Source organism: Nomascus leucogenys, chromosome 2 (genome assembly GCF_006542625.1).
Source record: "Nomascus leucogenys isolate Asia chromosome 2, Asia_NLE_v1, whole genome shotgun sequence".
Classification (NCBI taxonomy): domain Eukaryota; kingdom Metazoa; phylum Chordata; class Mammalia; order Primates; family Hylobatidae; genus Nomascus; species Nomascus leucogenys.
The window spans coordinates 36,542,083-36,553,773 of record NC_044382.1 but is presented as its reverse complement, the minus strand read 5'-3'; positions in this window follow the sequence as shown (position 1 = coordinate 36,553,773).

Below are 11,691 nucleotides of genomic sequence, written 5' to 3'. Positions count from 1 at the left end.
GTAAGTTCAATAGATGTCATGTCTGCCATTCCCAGGCTATGCTTCCTTTAATGTAGAGACCTTCTGGGAGCATTGTCCTCAATTGTCTGCAAGAGGGAAAGGAGTACATCTAAATTTCTGGTAAACTTAATTTGGGTGGCTTGTTACCTACTGCTACGTATCTTTTAAAGATCCAGTGATCCAAAAAAGCTGTGCTTTGCCCAAAGTTCCAAAATGAGAAAACCATAAAAACCACCCTCTAGTTTCTGGAGCCATTTTGAAACCTGTGTTGATTCTGAAGGAATTTCATTTATGTAGCATTTTCTCATATTAACAGTCCTTCCCCTAAGGGACTGTGGGTAGAGGAAAGAAGATGAGGTGGTAAGGAGGCACCGGAGGAGATGAAGTCTGATTTGTTCAGAAAGGACCGATGGAGAAGTGTAGCAGCAGATCAGTTCCTTTTGCTCTTTGCTCCTGCTTTAATCCTTCAGACCCACAGGACAAGATTGCCAGCTAATTGCAAGGAGCCCATAAAAGAGAATTGGCCTAAATTGAAGAATAAATTTAAGAATGAATATATATTTTTTAATTTTTCCTTTATTTGGGTCACTTTGCTTTACATATGTTTATGTCTCCAAAAAGTAGTTGGATACCTTCTTGAGAGGTTTTCTTTACAAAAAAGAAAGAAAAAAAAATCTGAAATTCCAAAGCCTCTTTCCCTGCCATTGTAGCACTTAGGCAAAAGCATGAAGAACTAAATCCACTAGACTGTAGTTTAAACTTGAAAAAACAAAAACAAAAAACCCCAAAAAGACTATAATGTGCTCTAGAGTGGCATTTTTATACAAGTGACTCATTGCTAGAAGTATATTGACCATTTTAAAGTGCAATCTGATCTTTCAAGGGTAGACATTTAAATTCTCTGAGTACAGACACTGTACTTGGGACAAATTATTATATTTGTACCTTGGTGCCAATCTTAATCATGTCCTCATTGGGTGCTTATTTTCAAATACCTGATCCTTCCAAAAACAGTATACTAAAACCTGTCGTTAAAAATATATCAAGTTTAATAGCAAGCCATGGATACTTTTTACTGCCTTTTATTTATTGCTGGGTGTATTTTATTAGAAGGAAAGGTAAGTAAATGTGTTTTGCAGAAAATATGTAGTATAAGTCAGCTCCAGTAGCAGTTATTATTTTTTAACTAGATGGTGGAGCATTTACACACTTAGTTTATTAGTGACCTTCCCATAAAATTTTTAGGAACCCAGGGCCAAACAGAGGTCATAAGTTTATCCAAGCCAGCCCACTTCTTTGGTGACATCAGACAGCTGAAGAGAAGCCAAGAAACGTTCCCTACACTTCAAATTCTACGTGTCCTTGGCTTTGCCTCCATCCATAGTATTTTATTCCCCTCAGAAAGAATTGCAGGTGGAATTTGTATAATCACCTGTGTTAGAAGTGATGATCTACTTTGAAAAATATGGTTTTTATATATTATAAATAATTGTGCTCCGCCTTCTTGCATATAGTTGTTTTGGGCCTTTATTTGATAAAAACTATCTTATTAGCCAGTTATGACATACATGACTTTATGCTGGATGTAGTATATACAAAGGTTTGTGCAAGATAACCCCTGAACACAAGGAGGTTTTAGCCTGGGAGGAGATTGGTAGGAGACAAAGTGCTTTCCTGTCCAAGAAATCTTAATATGTAATGTTGTTCTGCTTTGTTTGCATAGTGATGGAAGAAGCTTTTTACAGTTTTCACGCTTGCTGCTAACTTAATTTTCACCAGAAGGGCACTTTTAAAGATGTTCATAAAACCAAATTGCCCTCAAAGGAGAGATTACTGCCACTTGAAGAGGCCACCCCCAAAAGGGCCAAAAGGATGGAGGGGGAACATCTCAGGGTGCTATGTGGCCAGGACCTAGAAAACCAGCTGCCAAGGGGACTTGCAGCTGTTAGCCTAGGGCTTGAGCCCTCGCTCCCCATTTACTGGCTGTGTAATCTTGGGTCATTTGCATGTCCCATCCAAGCTTTGGTTTTCTAATCTGTGTGCTGGAATATTTTCTCACAGAGCCATTTTTAGGGAGGTAAAGTGCCCAGCATCTAGCAAACAGCTCTTCACAGCTGATCAGCTATAGTATTGGGTCTAAGCGCAGGACATGAAAAGCCCAAACCTAAAATTCAAACCAAGGGAATTCATTTCCTTCTCAGGATCGTATAGCTGTCATAAACCCTGCCTTTCCTCATTCCTTCTTTCCTAAATGTCATTAGGCCATCCCTGATAGATCATTCTTATCCTCCTAAATTCCTGCAGCCCAGATGAGAATATGATTTACTATTGCTTTTCTGGTAATATTATCCTATGTTTATGCAGGAACTTATATACGTGTTCATTTGATCTTCACAGATTACTATAAAAGGGATTATTTTGCGTTCTTTACCACCAAGCAACCAAAGCCTCCCTCCCCTGGCAAATAATTTTCCAACACTCAGTAACATCAAAACACTCTATAAATTCAATAAACTTTGATTCTCATTTCCTTTCCTGAGTTCTGTAGGCTGAAACTGGCCTCTTTTTTGCTTAGTCCATTTGTATTACATTACAAGACTTGCCATATACTGTCTTTGTATGGATTTAGGTCTTCAAAGCAGCCTTTGAACTTCTTATCCTTTGCTTTGTTTCTTTCTGTACTGGCCTTACATTCTCTGCTCTTTTCCCTGCCCTTTCCATGTCTTCTTTGCCCTCTCCACACCTCCCCCTTCCCCTACGTTTCCAGTGCTGCTTAGATCACTCTTGTTCCTTCTCTGTCCTAAATTCCTACACAGCTGTAGATAGGGCCATTTTCTCAGTGGCCACTTTCCCTTTCCTTTCTCCAAATCTTACCCTGGGCCATTTGAACCCTAGTTACTTCTTTTTTTTGTTTTGTTTTGGTGTTTTGTTTGTTTTGAGATGAAGTCTCACTCTTGTCCCCAGGCTGGAGTGCAATGGTGTGATCTTGGCTCACTGCAACCTCCGCCTCCTGGGTTCAAGTGGTTCTCCTGCCTCAGCCTCCTGAGTAGCTGGGATTACAGGCGCCTGCCACCATGCCCGGCTAACTTTTGTATTTTTAGTAGAGACAGGATTTCACCATGTTGGTGAAGCTGTCTCGAACTCCTGACCTCAGGTGATCCACCCTCCTCGGCCTCCCAAAGTGCTAGGATTACAGGCGTGAGCTACCGCGCCCAGCCTAACCCTAGTTGCTTTCTATCTTCCCATTCCATCTAGCCGCATCCAACAAGAAAACCACATGCCTGCTTTCCCTTCCTGAAGCTCTCCAAGGAACGTTCCTGAATGCCCCTGAATAGATGGTTCCAGCCTGTGTCTGTGCCCCTCCAACCCAGTCCTGCCAATCCAAGCCTGCCCAGATAGGGCCTGCCTGTTTTCCCCTTTATTGGGGGATCTGGGGAGCTTTTCACAGTGGTGGCATTTGTCACAGTGTTCACAGGCTCACCTCTTCATGCCCCTTCAGTACTAGTTTGGCTTGGCCAATAAACAGAAAGCATTGGGGTGTCCTCTGCTCTTTGTTCTCTCTCACTATATAGATCAGCTCCAATGGCATCTGCATGAATCTATGACACTTCTCGGGCCTCCATGGAGAAGCACCTGGCTAGTCCCAAATTTCACAATCCTTCTGATGCTTCTGAATTACCTTCCACAAAACACCAGGATTCTATAAACTTTTAATTGGAATTTTATCTTTTAAAAACAGCCTTAATCATGTCATAAAATGTATTTTCAAATATGTGTTCAATTGTGTGGTTATTTGTGCTCTCATTTACAGACATGAACAAATACTAAAACAATATATAAATAAATTTACTCAAAGTATTTGGGATCTCAGATTTTGTTTTACAAAAAGGGTTCTGCAGCTGAAAAAAATGGCTTGAAAACCACTGCCCTAAGTAAACACTCAACTCATCTCTTACTTTGCCTAAAACTGTTAGACCGTTATACATTTTTTTTTCCTCTGTCAATCTTACAGGGGTTTCAGAATGTCCTGATTTTGCAAAACTTATGAGCACATCTAAAAAGTCATTTTCTAAGCCTACTATCTCCAAAAATCAACTGTTTGTTCTTTTTCAGACTTGTTTTTGTGAATTTATTATTTTTACATTGGTAGTACTAGCATACTGGCACAGCCCAGTGAGATGAGGTCTCTTAAGCCATTCTGTTTATATCAGATGTTAAATTTTTTAAATAGTCTTTGCTGCACTGTAGGTTACCTTGTCTTTTTCTGCTTTTCAGCTCGTTCTGACAAATACCCCATGATGTTTTTGTTTTTGTTTTTTGAGACTGAGTTTCACTCTTGTCGCCCAGGCTGGAATGCAATGGTGCCTTCTCGGCTCACTGCAACCTCCACTTCCTGGGTTCAAGTGATTCTTCTGCCTCAGTCTCCCGTGTAGCTGGGATTATAGGCGCCCGTCACCACACTCGGCTAATTTTTATATGTTTAGTAGAGACAGAGCTTCACCATTTTGGCCAGGTTGGTCTCGAACTCCTGACCTCAAGTGATCCGCCCTCGGCCTCCCAAAGTGCTGGGATTACAGGTGTGAGCCACCACAACTGGCCTCGATGATGTTTTTTTTGTTTTTGTTTTGTTTTTTTTTTTTTTCTGAGATGGAGTCTTGCTCTGTCGCCCAGGCTGGAGTGCAGTGGTGCAATCTCGGCTCACTGCAACCTCCACCTCCCGGGTTCACGCCATTCTCCTACCTCAGCCTCCTGAGTAGCTGGGACTACAGGCGCCCGCCACTGCACCAGGCTAATTTTTTGTATTTTTAGTAGAGACAGGGTTTCACCGTGGTCTCAATCTCCTGACCTCATGATCCGCCCGCCTCGGCCTCCCAAAGTGCTGGGATTACAGGCTTGAGCCACCGCACCCAGCCGATGATGGTGTTTTTAAAGCCAACTTCTAATACCTCTTTTTTCCATTGCTTCATTGCTGAGAGGAATAATTAGACTTTTGCAACAATTATGAAAAAGGCGTCCTATACCCTTGGTCTTCTTTCATCCATAGGGCATCCAAAAGAGACCTAGTTTCTCTGTTGATTGGAAGTTCACATCAAATTCCTTGACCCTGGAATTAAACCTACAGTAAACATGTATATTTTTGTGTTGCAGATGTGTATCATAGATGGACAGTAATGAATACCATTTATTGAGCATTTATCATGTGTGAAGTACTCTGCTTTCTTCTTCACAGGTACATTTAATCATCTCCCCAACCCTTTGAGATAGGGAGTACTGTGATCCTTGTTTTATATTTTTAAAAAAATGGAGACTCATGTTAACTGACTTGCCCCTTACCGTTCTTAAGTGGGGAGGCTGGGATTAATTTGGTTTGTGTTGTTAGAGCATGAACTCTTTAACAACAATAGAACACTCATCATCTTTCCTGTGTGTGCACCTGCTTCCATTTCTTTTTATTCTCCTGTCCCTTCTCTATCTACACTTTAACACATTCCTTTCTCTTCCCACAGGATTCCCTTTATTGAAGGTGGAAGTGGGGGGGATTCTGGACTGCAGGCACAGGACATCTGCCCTCCCACAGCAGCCTGAGATGTTTTCTTCTTTGTGCGTGTCCTCCATGAAGTGGGCTCATACCCCTCCATCAGTGTGCCTCCCCACCTCACCTGGAGCGTGGCTTAAGTGCCCCCACCGCCACCCCCAGCTTGTACTGCAGGTTTTTTTTTATCCTTTCTCTAAGCCAGTGAGATAGGCACAGCTGATAGTATGAATCTTTCTAGCTAAGAGTCAGATTGAGTGCTGGACAGAGACATGACAAGTTCTGTCACTTAAGCAAAATGATATCTTAAGACAGGATTTCAATTCTAATTTCACATTAATAGCTTACATTTATTCAACATTTATTGTGTTCAAGTGCTGCTACAGTCCTTTTCACGCAGAATATCTTAACCCTCCAGAATTGAACAGCAACAGCGCTATTATCCCTGTTTTACACTAAAGGAGCTGGCTCCCAGAGAGGTCAGGTCACACGGTGGACGGAGCAAAAATCCAAATCAAGGCATTCTTGACCACTAACCAATACTTCTCCCCTTACCATCATCCCTGCCCCCACCCCTTTTTATTTTACAAAGTTAACCCATGTTTATTATGGAACATCTTAACTCTGATTTTTAGAAATCTGCCTTCTGTCAATAGCACAAAATAGAGTGTTTCATTAGCCTTTTAAAATGCCAGCAATTGTAATGTATACAGATGTGAACCTTCATGGGAAGAGCGTGTCTTTATGTTAGAGAAGAGTAACTAAAGCTGCCCAGTTGAGGTCGTATATATTGAGTTATCTGTAGGAAATATTCATTTAGATTTCAGCAGTCATGATTGTTATTAGTCTCATCCTTTAAATTTAACTTTTTATTTATTTATTTTTTGTTGTTGTTCAGACAGAGTCTCGCTCTGTCGCCCAGTCTGGAGTGCAGTGGCACGATCTCGGCTCACTGCAAGCTCTGCCTCCCTGGTTCACGCCATTCTCCTGCCTCAGCCTCTCCGAGTAGCTGGGACTACAGGCGCCCGCCACCACGCCCGGCTAATTTTTTTTGTATTTTTAGTAGAGACGGGGTTTCACCGTGGTCTCGATCTCCTGACCTCGTGATCCACCTGCCTCGGCCTCCCAAAGTGCTGGGATTACAAGCGTGAGCCACCGCGCCCGGCCAAACTTTTATTTTTTATACTCAATATTTAGATCAAAATCTGTTGCAAATCTGAAAGGAAGCTATAATCATTTACTGTTATTCGATATACCTTTCTAGTAGCCTTATACATAAATGCTGGAATCTAGTCCTTCTCACACTTTAATATGCATACAAACTACCTGGGAAGCTTAATAAAATGCAGGTTCTAGTTTAGGAGGTCTAGGCTGGGCCTTGTGATTCTGCATTTGTAAAAACATCCCAGGTGATGACCAAACTGCCTGGCCAGAATCAAATTTTCCTGAGCAAGTCTCTAATCCACATTAATATTCAAGAAAAAAAATTAAATTCAAAAGTACAACTTTACAGGCTGGGCCTGACGGCTCACATCTGTAATCCCAGCACTTTGGGAGGCCAAGGTGGACAGATCACCTGAGGTCAGGAGTTCGAAACCAGCCCGGCCAACATGGCGAAACCCCAACTCTACTAAAAATACAAAAATTAGCTGGGCATGGTGGCACACGTTTGTAGTCCCAGCTACTTGGGAGGCTCAGGCAGGAGAAACTTGAACCCAGGAGGTGGAGGTTGCAGTGAGTAGAGATCACACCACTGCACTCCAAAGCGAGACTCCATCTCAAAAAAAAAAAAAAAAAAAGTAGAACTTTACAAACACTACTTACAGAATAAGCCAAAACTCAAATGGTCATGTAAACATAAAAATAAAAAAAAACCTTGTCCTCAGGCTCCAAAGCGGTCTGATTTTCTTGGAGTTTCTTTGGGCTTGATCTTAACTTCCTTTCTGATGGCATCAGTGCATTCAGGAAAACACATCAGTTTTCCCTTCCTTTGTGAGTTGAGTCCTCTGTCTCTTACTAGTGTGACGTGTGGGCCATGGCTTTGGTTAGCACACTTGTCCTGCTTGAACGATCTCGATCTACAGTGCATTTTCTAGAAAATTTTTTCTAAATCTCCATTGTCAAGAGATCACTGTGAGGTAGGGTAGGGAGTGTGGGGAAAGATTCGGACATCCAGGGTTGAAGATCAGCTTGGTCTTGCCTGTGTGCATTTATCTGATAAAATGCAGGAAAAGTTTGTCTCTTCCCCACCCTCACTTCCACCCACTGTGAGCCTTGCTCATGTCCAGATTGGGCTCAGGATGGCAGTTGTGGATGCTCAGAGCACAAAAGGCTTCTTGTTTGCCCAAGGGTCTATCAGTGTTTAAATAGAACTGGCGGAAGCACAAGCACACCGTATCAGCAGCTTATCAGGGACCATGGTTTTCCATGTACATTTGCTAGGCACTTGAGTTTACCCAACTCCATCAGCACTGAGTTAAATTGCAAGGCTGGGCTGTACTACGCTGAGCCAGGGCAGGGAGAACAAGCCAGTTACTGGGGATGAGGGTGTCGGGGGGCCCTCAAGACCTTATTTGCATTCTGCCCACATAGAGAATAAAGCTGTGATAGCCTGTGTACTAAGAGGCACCCAGAGAGAACCAGTCAGGCTTAGGAATGCACCCAGAAGGTGGGATGAGTCCAGGCCTCCTTATGGTGGAAGTAGTTGGAGATACCTCTTGTTACCCTGGTTTTCCATCTTAGTTTACCAGGTCTATAGTCAGTGCAGGTTATGGTTAAAGGAGGTGTCAGTTGGGGGCCTGTTAATGTCTTAAAATTGTATGCAGTTTTGGGGTTTGCAAATGTGTCTGCATGCATATTTCTCTGGGAGCTGACCTATGAATCAAAGGACTAAATGTTCTTGTACTATTTGGGCTGCATCTTCTTTGAGGGTAATCTTCAGGGCAGATACATGGGTAGCCTACTTTAGAAATGAGGCCTTTGCAATTATAATCACTCCTACTTTCTAAGCACTTGCTATATGCCAGGTGCTGTGCTAAATACTTTATAAATGTTATCACATTTAATTCTCAGAAAATCTTATGAGATAGGAATTTTTATTTCTAAAAGAGTTATAATTTGCCCATGATCACAGAGCTAAGTAAATGATAGAGCTACGATCGGAACTTCAACTTTCTGATTCCATGTCTGTTAGCACTGTGGAAGGCTGTCTTTGGTGTTTTAATATACCTATTCGAGCGTTTCATATGCATTGGTTAATTTGTCTAACTGGCACAGAGTGGGATAGGTGGCTCTTTTTCCTAAACTGTGGCCATCTTTTCCCCAAAGTGTAGCCTTCATGAATTTTGCCCTATTTATATATCATCTATGCTATTAAGTTACCTACCATTTAAAATTTTTAATTAAATGTGTTATTTCTTACCCTCATTCCTAAATAATAGCCATGGAAAAACCATTGATGTGCTAATTTTTTTTCTTGAATCCACACTAAAATAACTACATAACCATTAAAATGAGAAATGCATTAGCCAAGTGCGGTGGTGTGTGCCTGTAGCCTCAGCTACTCAGGTGGCGGAGGAGAAGAATCGCTTGAACCTGGAAGGCGGAGGTTGCAGTGAGCCAAGATTGTGCCACTGTACTCCAGCCTGGGCAACAGAGGGAGACTCCATCTCAAAAAAAAAAAAAAAATGCTATGTTTTAATACTACTTAATATCATGTAGACTGCCATCAGTGTATTGGTGCCATGCTTTAAAAAACCCTAATGTATGATTTAAAGACTACATGTCTATATTGCAGCAGAATTGTGGGTAAACTAAAATACCCCCTCATGCCACCCACCCCAGGCAGCTCTTCTGGCACAGGGACAGGCTAGGATCATGGAGAGTGGTGCTAACAGCATCAGAGAGGAGGCTGGGTTTGACTCCAGGGAAGGCACTCTTATGGTGGAGGCCATGCCCTGTATCTTTCAGGACCTGTTTTAGTTGCTCTAATGAGGCAATGATGCCAAGAAAAAGAATGTTGCTTAGCTCTCCTTGAGGGGGTTGAAGGATTCCAGCGACTGGGGCAAGGATCTGTGCTCTGTGTGCTCTTGCTGAAAGGATATTGCTGGGATATTGAGGGTTATGGATGAAATAACCTTCCAGGGGCAGAATTGTGCAGTAAGGTCCCTCAGCCTAGGACGAAAAAGGCCTCTAACGAAAAGCCCACTTGTTCATGTTTCCATTTTAACTAAATGTTTCTCTCTAAATTCCATACCCTCTGGAGCATAAGCTGAAGGAAAATTTGGAGTCTTATTGTCTGAAATTGTACGTGCATTTGCTATGTCTTTAATAAAAGCATCTGAGGAATAGTTCCTAATTTATTGACCTCACTGTTATTCCAAAATATGCTAAGACCCTCAGTAACGAAGCATCCTCATTATCCTCCCCAATAAAATTGCATTTTACATATAAAACTTTTTAATCTTGGACCTTAACCAACTTTATAATTTGGCAATCCCTCTAACCAGCAAGTTAGATAAAGAAGAGCAACATACTCATGCTCTGAAGAATAGAATCCTGGAGTCTGTCTTCTTTCACTTGCCTGCGTAAATCAGAGAGTGGGAAAGGTTATTCTGAGCACCAGCTGTAGTAGGATCTCTCTGATTAGGGCCACCTGTATCAGAAAAGTGACATTTGTCTGCTGCGCAGCTGAGCTGGTGTCTTGATAGTCCCAGAGACAGCAATTGCCTCCCTATAGTCTGTTACTATTTCACTAAGAAAAAAAATGGAAAAAAGAAAAAGGAAAAAAAAAGTCTGCTTTTGGACTGGGCCGGCTGGGCTGGGCTGGGCATTTAGCATTCCGACTGTCCTCATCCTTGTGTTCAGCAGTGGCTGACCCGTGACACTCTTCTGGGGACTGCAGTAGTGCGGTCCAGAAAAAAAATTTCCAACTCTCTCTGGTGCAGTTCTAATCTTCCTCTATTGTCAGGAATGACAATATGACACGGCCTGGCCAAGAACTCCCAGATATGGTGCTTTTAACTCCCAGATACGTGGCCGGGCACGGTGGCTCACGCCTGTAATCCCAGCACTTTGAGAGGCCAAGGGAGGCGGATCACCTGAGGTCGGGAGTTCAAGACCAGCCTGACCAACATGGAGAAACCCCGTCTCTACTAAAAATACAAAATTAGCCAGGTGTGATGGCGCATGCCTGTAATCCCAGCAACTCGGGAGGCTGAGGCAGGAGAATTGCTTGAAGCCGGGAGGCAGAGGTTGCAGTGAGCCAAGATTGCGCCATTGCACTCCAGCCTGGGTAACAAGAGAGAAACTCTGTCTCAAAAAAAAAAAAAAAAAAAAAAAGTCTCTCACTAGCTTTCAACTTCATATCCCATTCTCCACAGCAGCCCCTCCTCCCCGCAGGAGTTGTAGCTGCAGTTTACAGGAACATCAGGCACAAATGGCATGCTGCCAGTCGCAGGAGATTCCTAGGGAGATAAAAAGCACATCTCTGACCACTTCTTTACCAAACAGACCCAAGATGTGTAATTAAAGGCCCTGGGACTCTGCTGGAAATAGGTTTAAACTTGAGGTAATCCCTTCTGGCACTTCCTCTTCCTAATAACCATCAACAAAAATCAAACAAATCCACCTGGCTCCAGTCGGTAAGTCTGCAACCAGCAAAGGTCACAGGAGGAGTGATAAGAGAAGAAAGAGGCCACAAACAGAGTTACTGGAAACACATGTTGTGACGTGTTAGAGAATGACTCCTGCCAGGACCATCCTGGCCCTGAGAAGGGCCCGCACTGCTGTCTAGAAACTCATTCTCTTCCTCGGAGAAAGAATGCCAGCACGACATGGGAGGGGAAGCGTGACTTCGGGGAGCTCATTGGTGCAGCGTGCCTTGGTCTTTCTCTCTGTGAGATGTGACTCAAGCCAAAGAACACGTGGGAAGAGAGGCAAGCCTTAACGTTCTTCTAGAGTTAATTCCCCCTATCTCTAAAAGTAATGCATGGCCGTTATTGAAAATACTGATAGGCAAAGTGAATAAAATAATTATCCCTAACTCCACCACGCACTGATTACCCCTGTGAACATTTTGGCGTATCTACTTCTAGTCTGTTTTCAGTGCCTGCATATGTATACAGGTAGAAAATAGATAAACACACATGCAGGGGAAA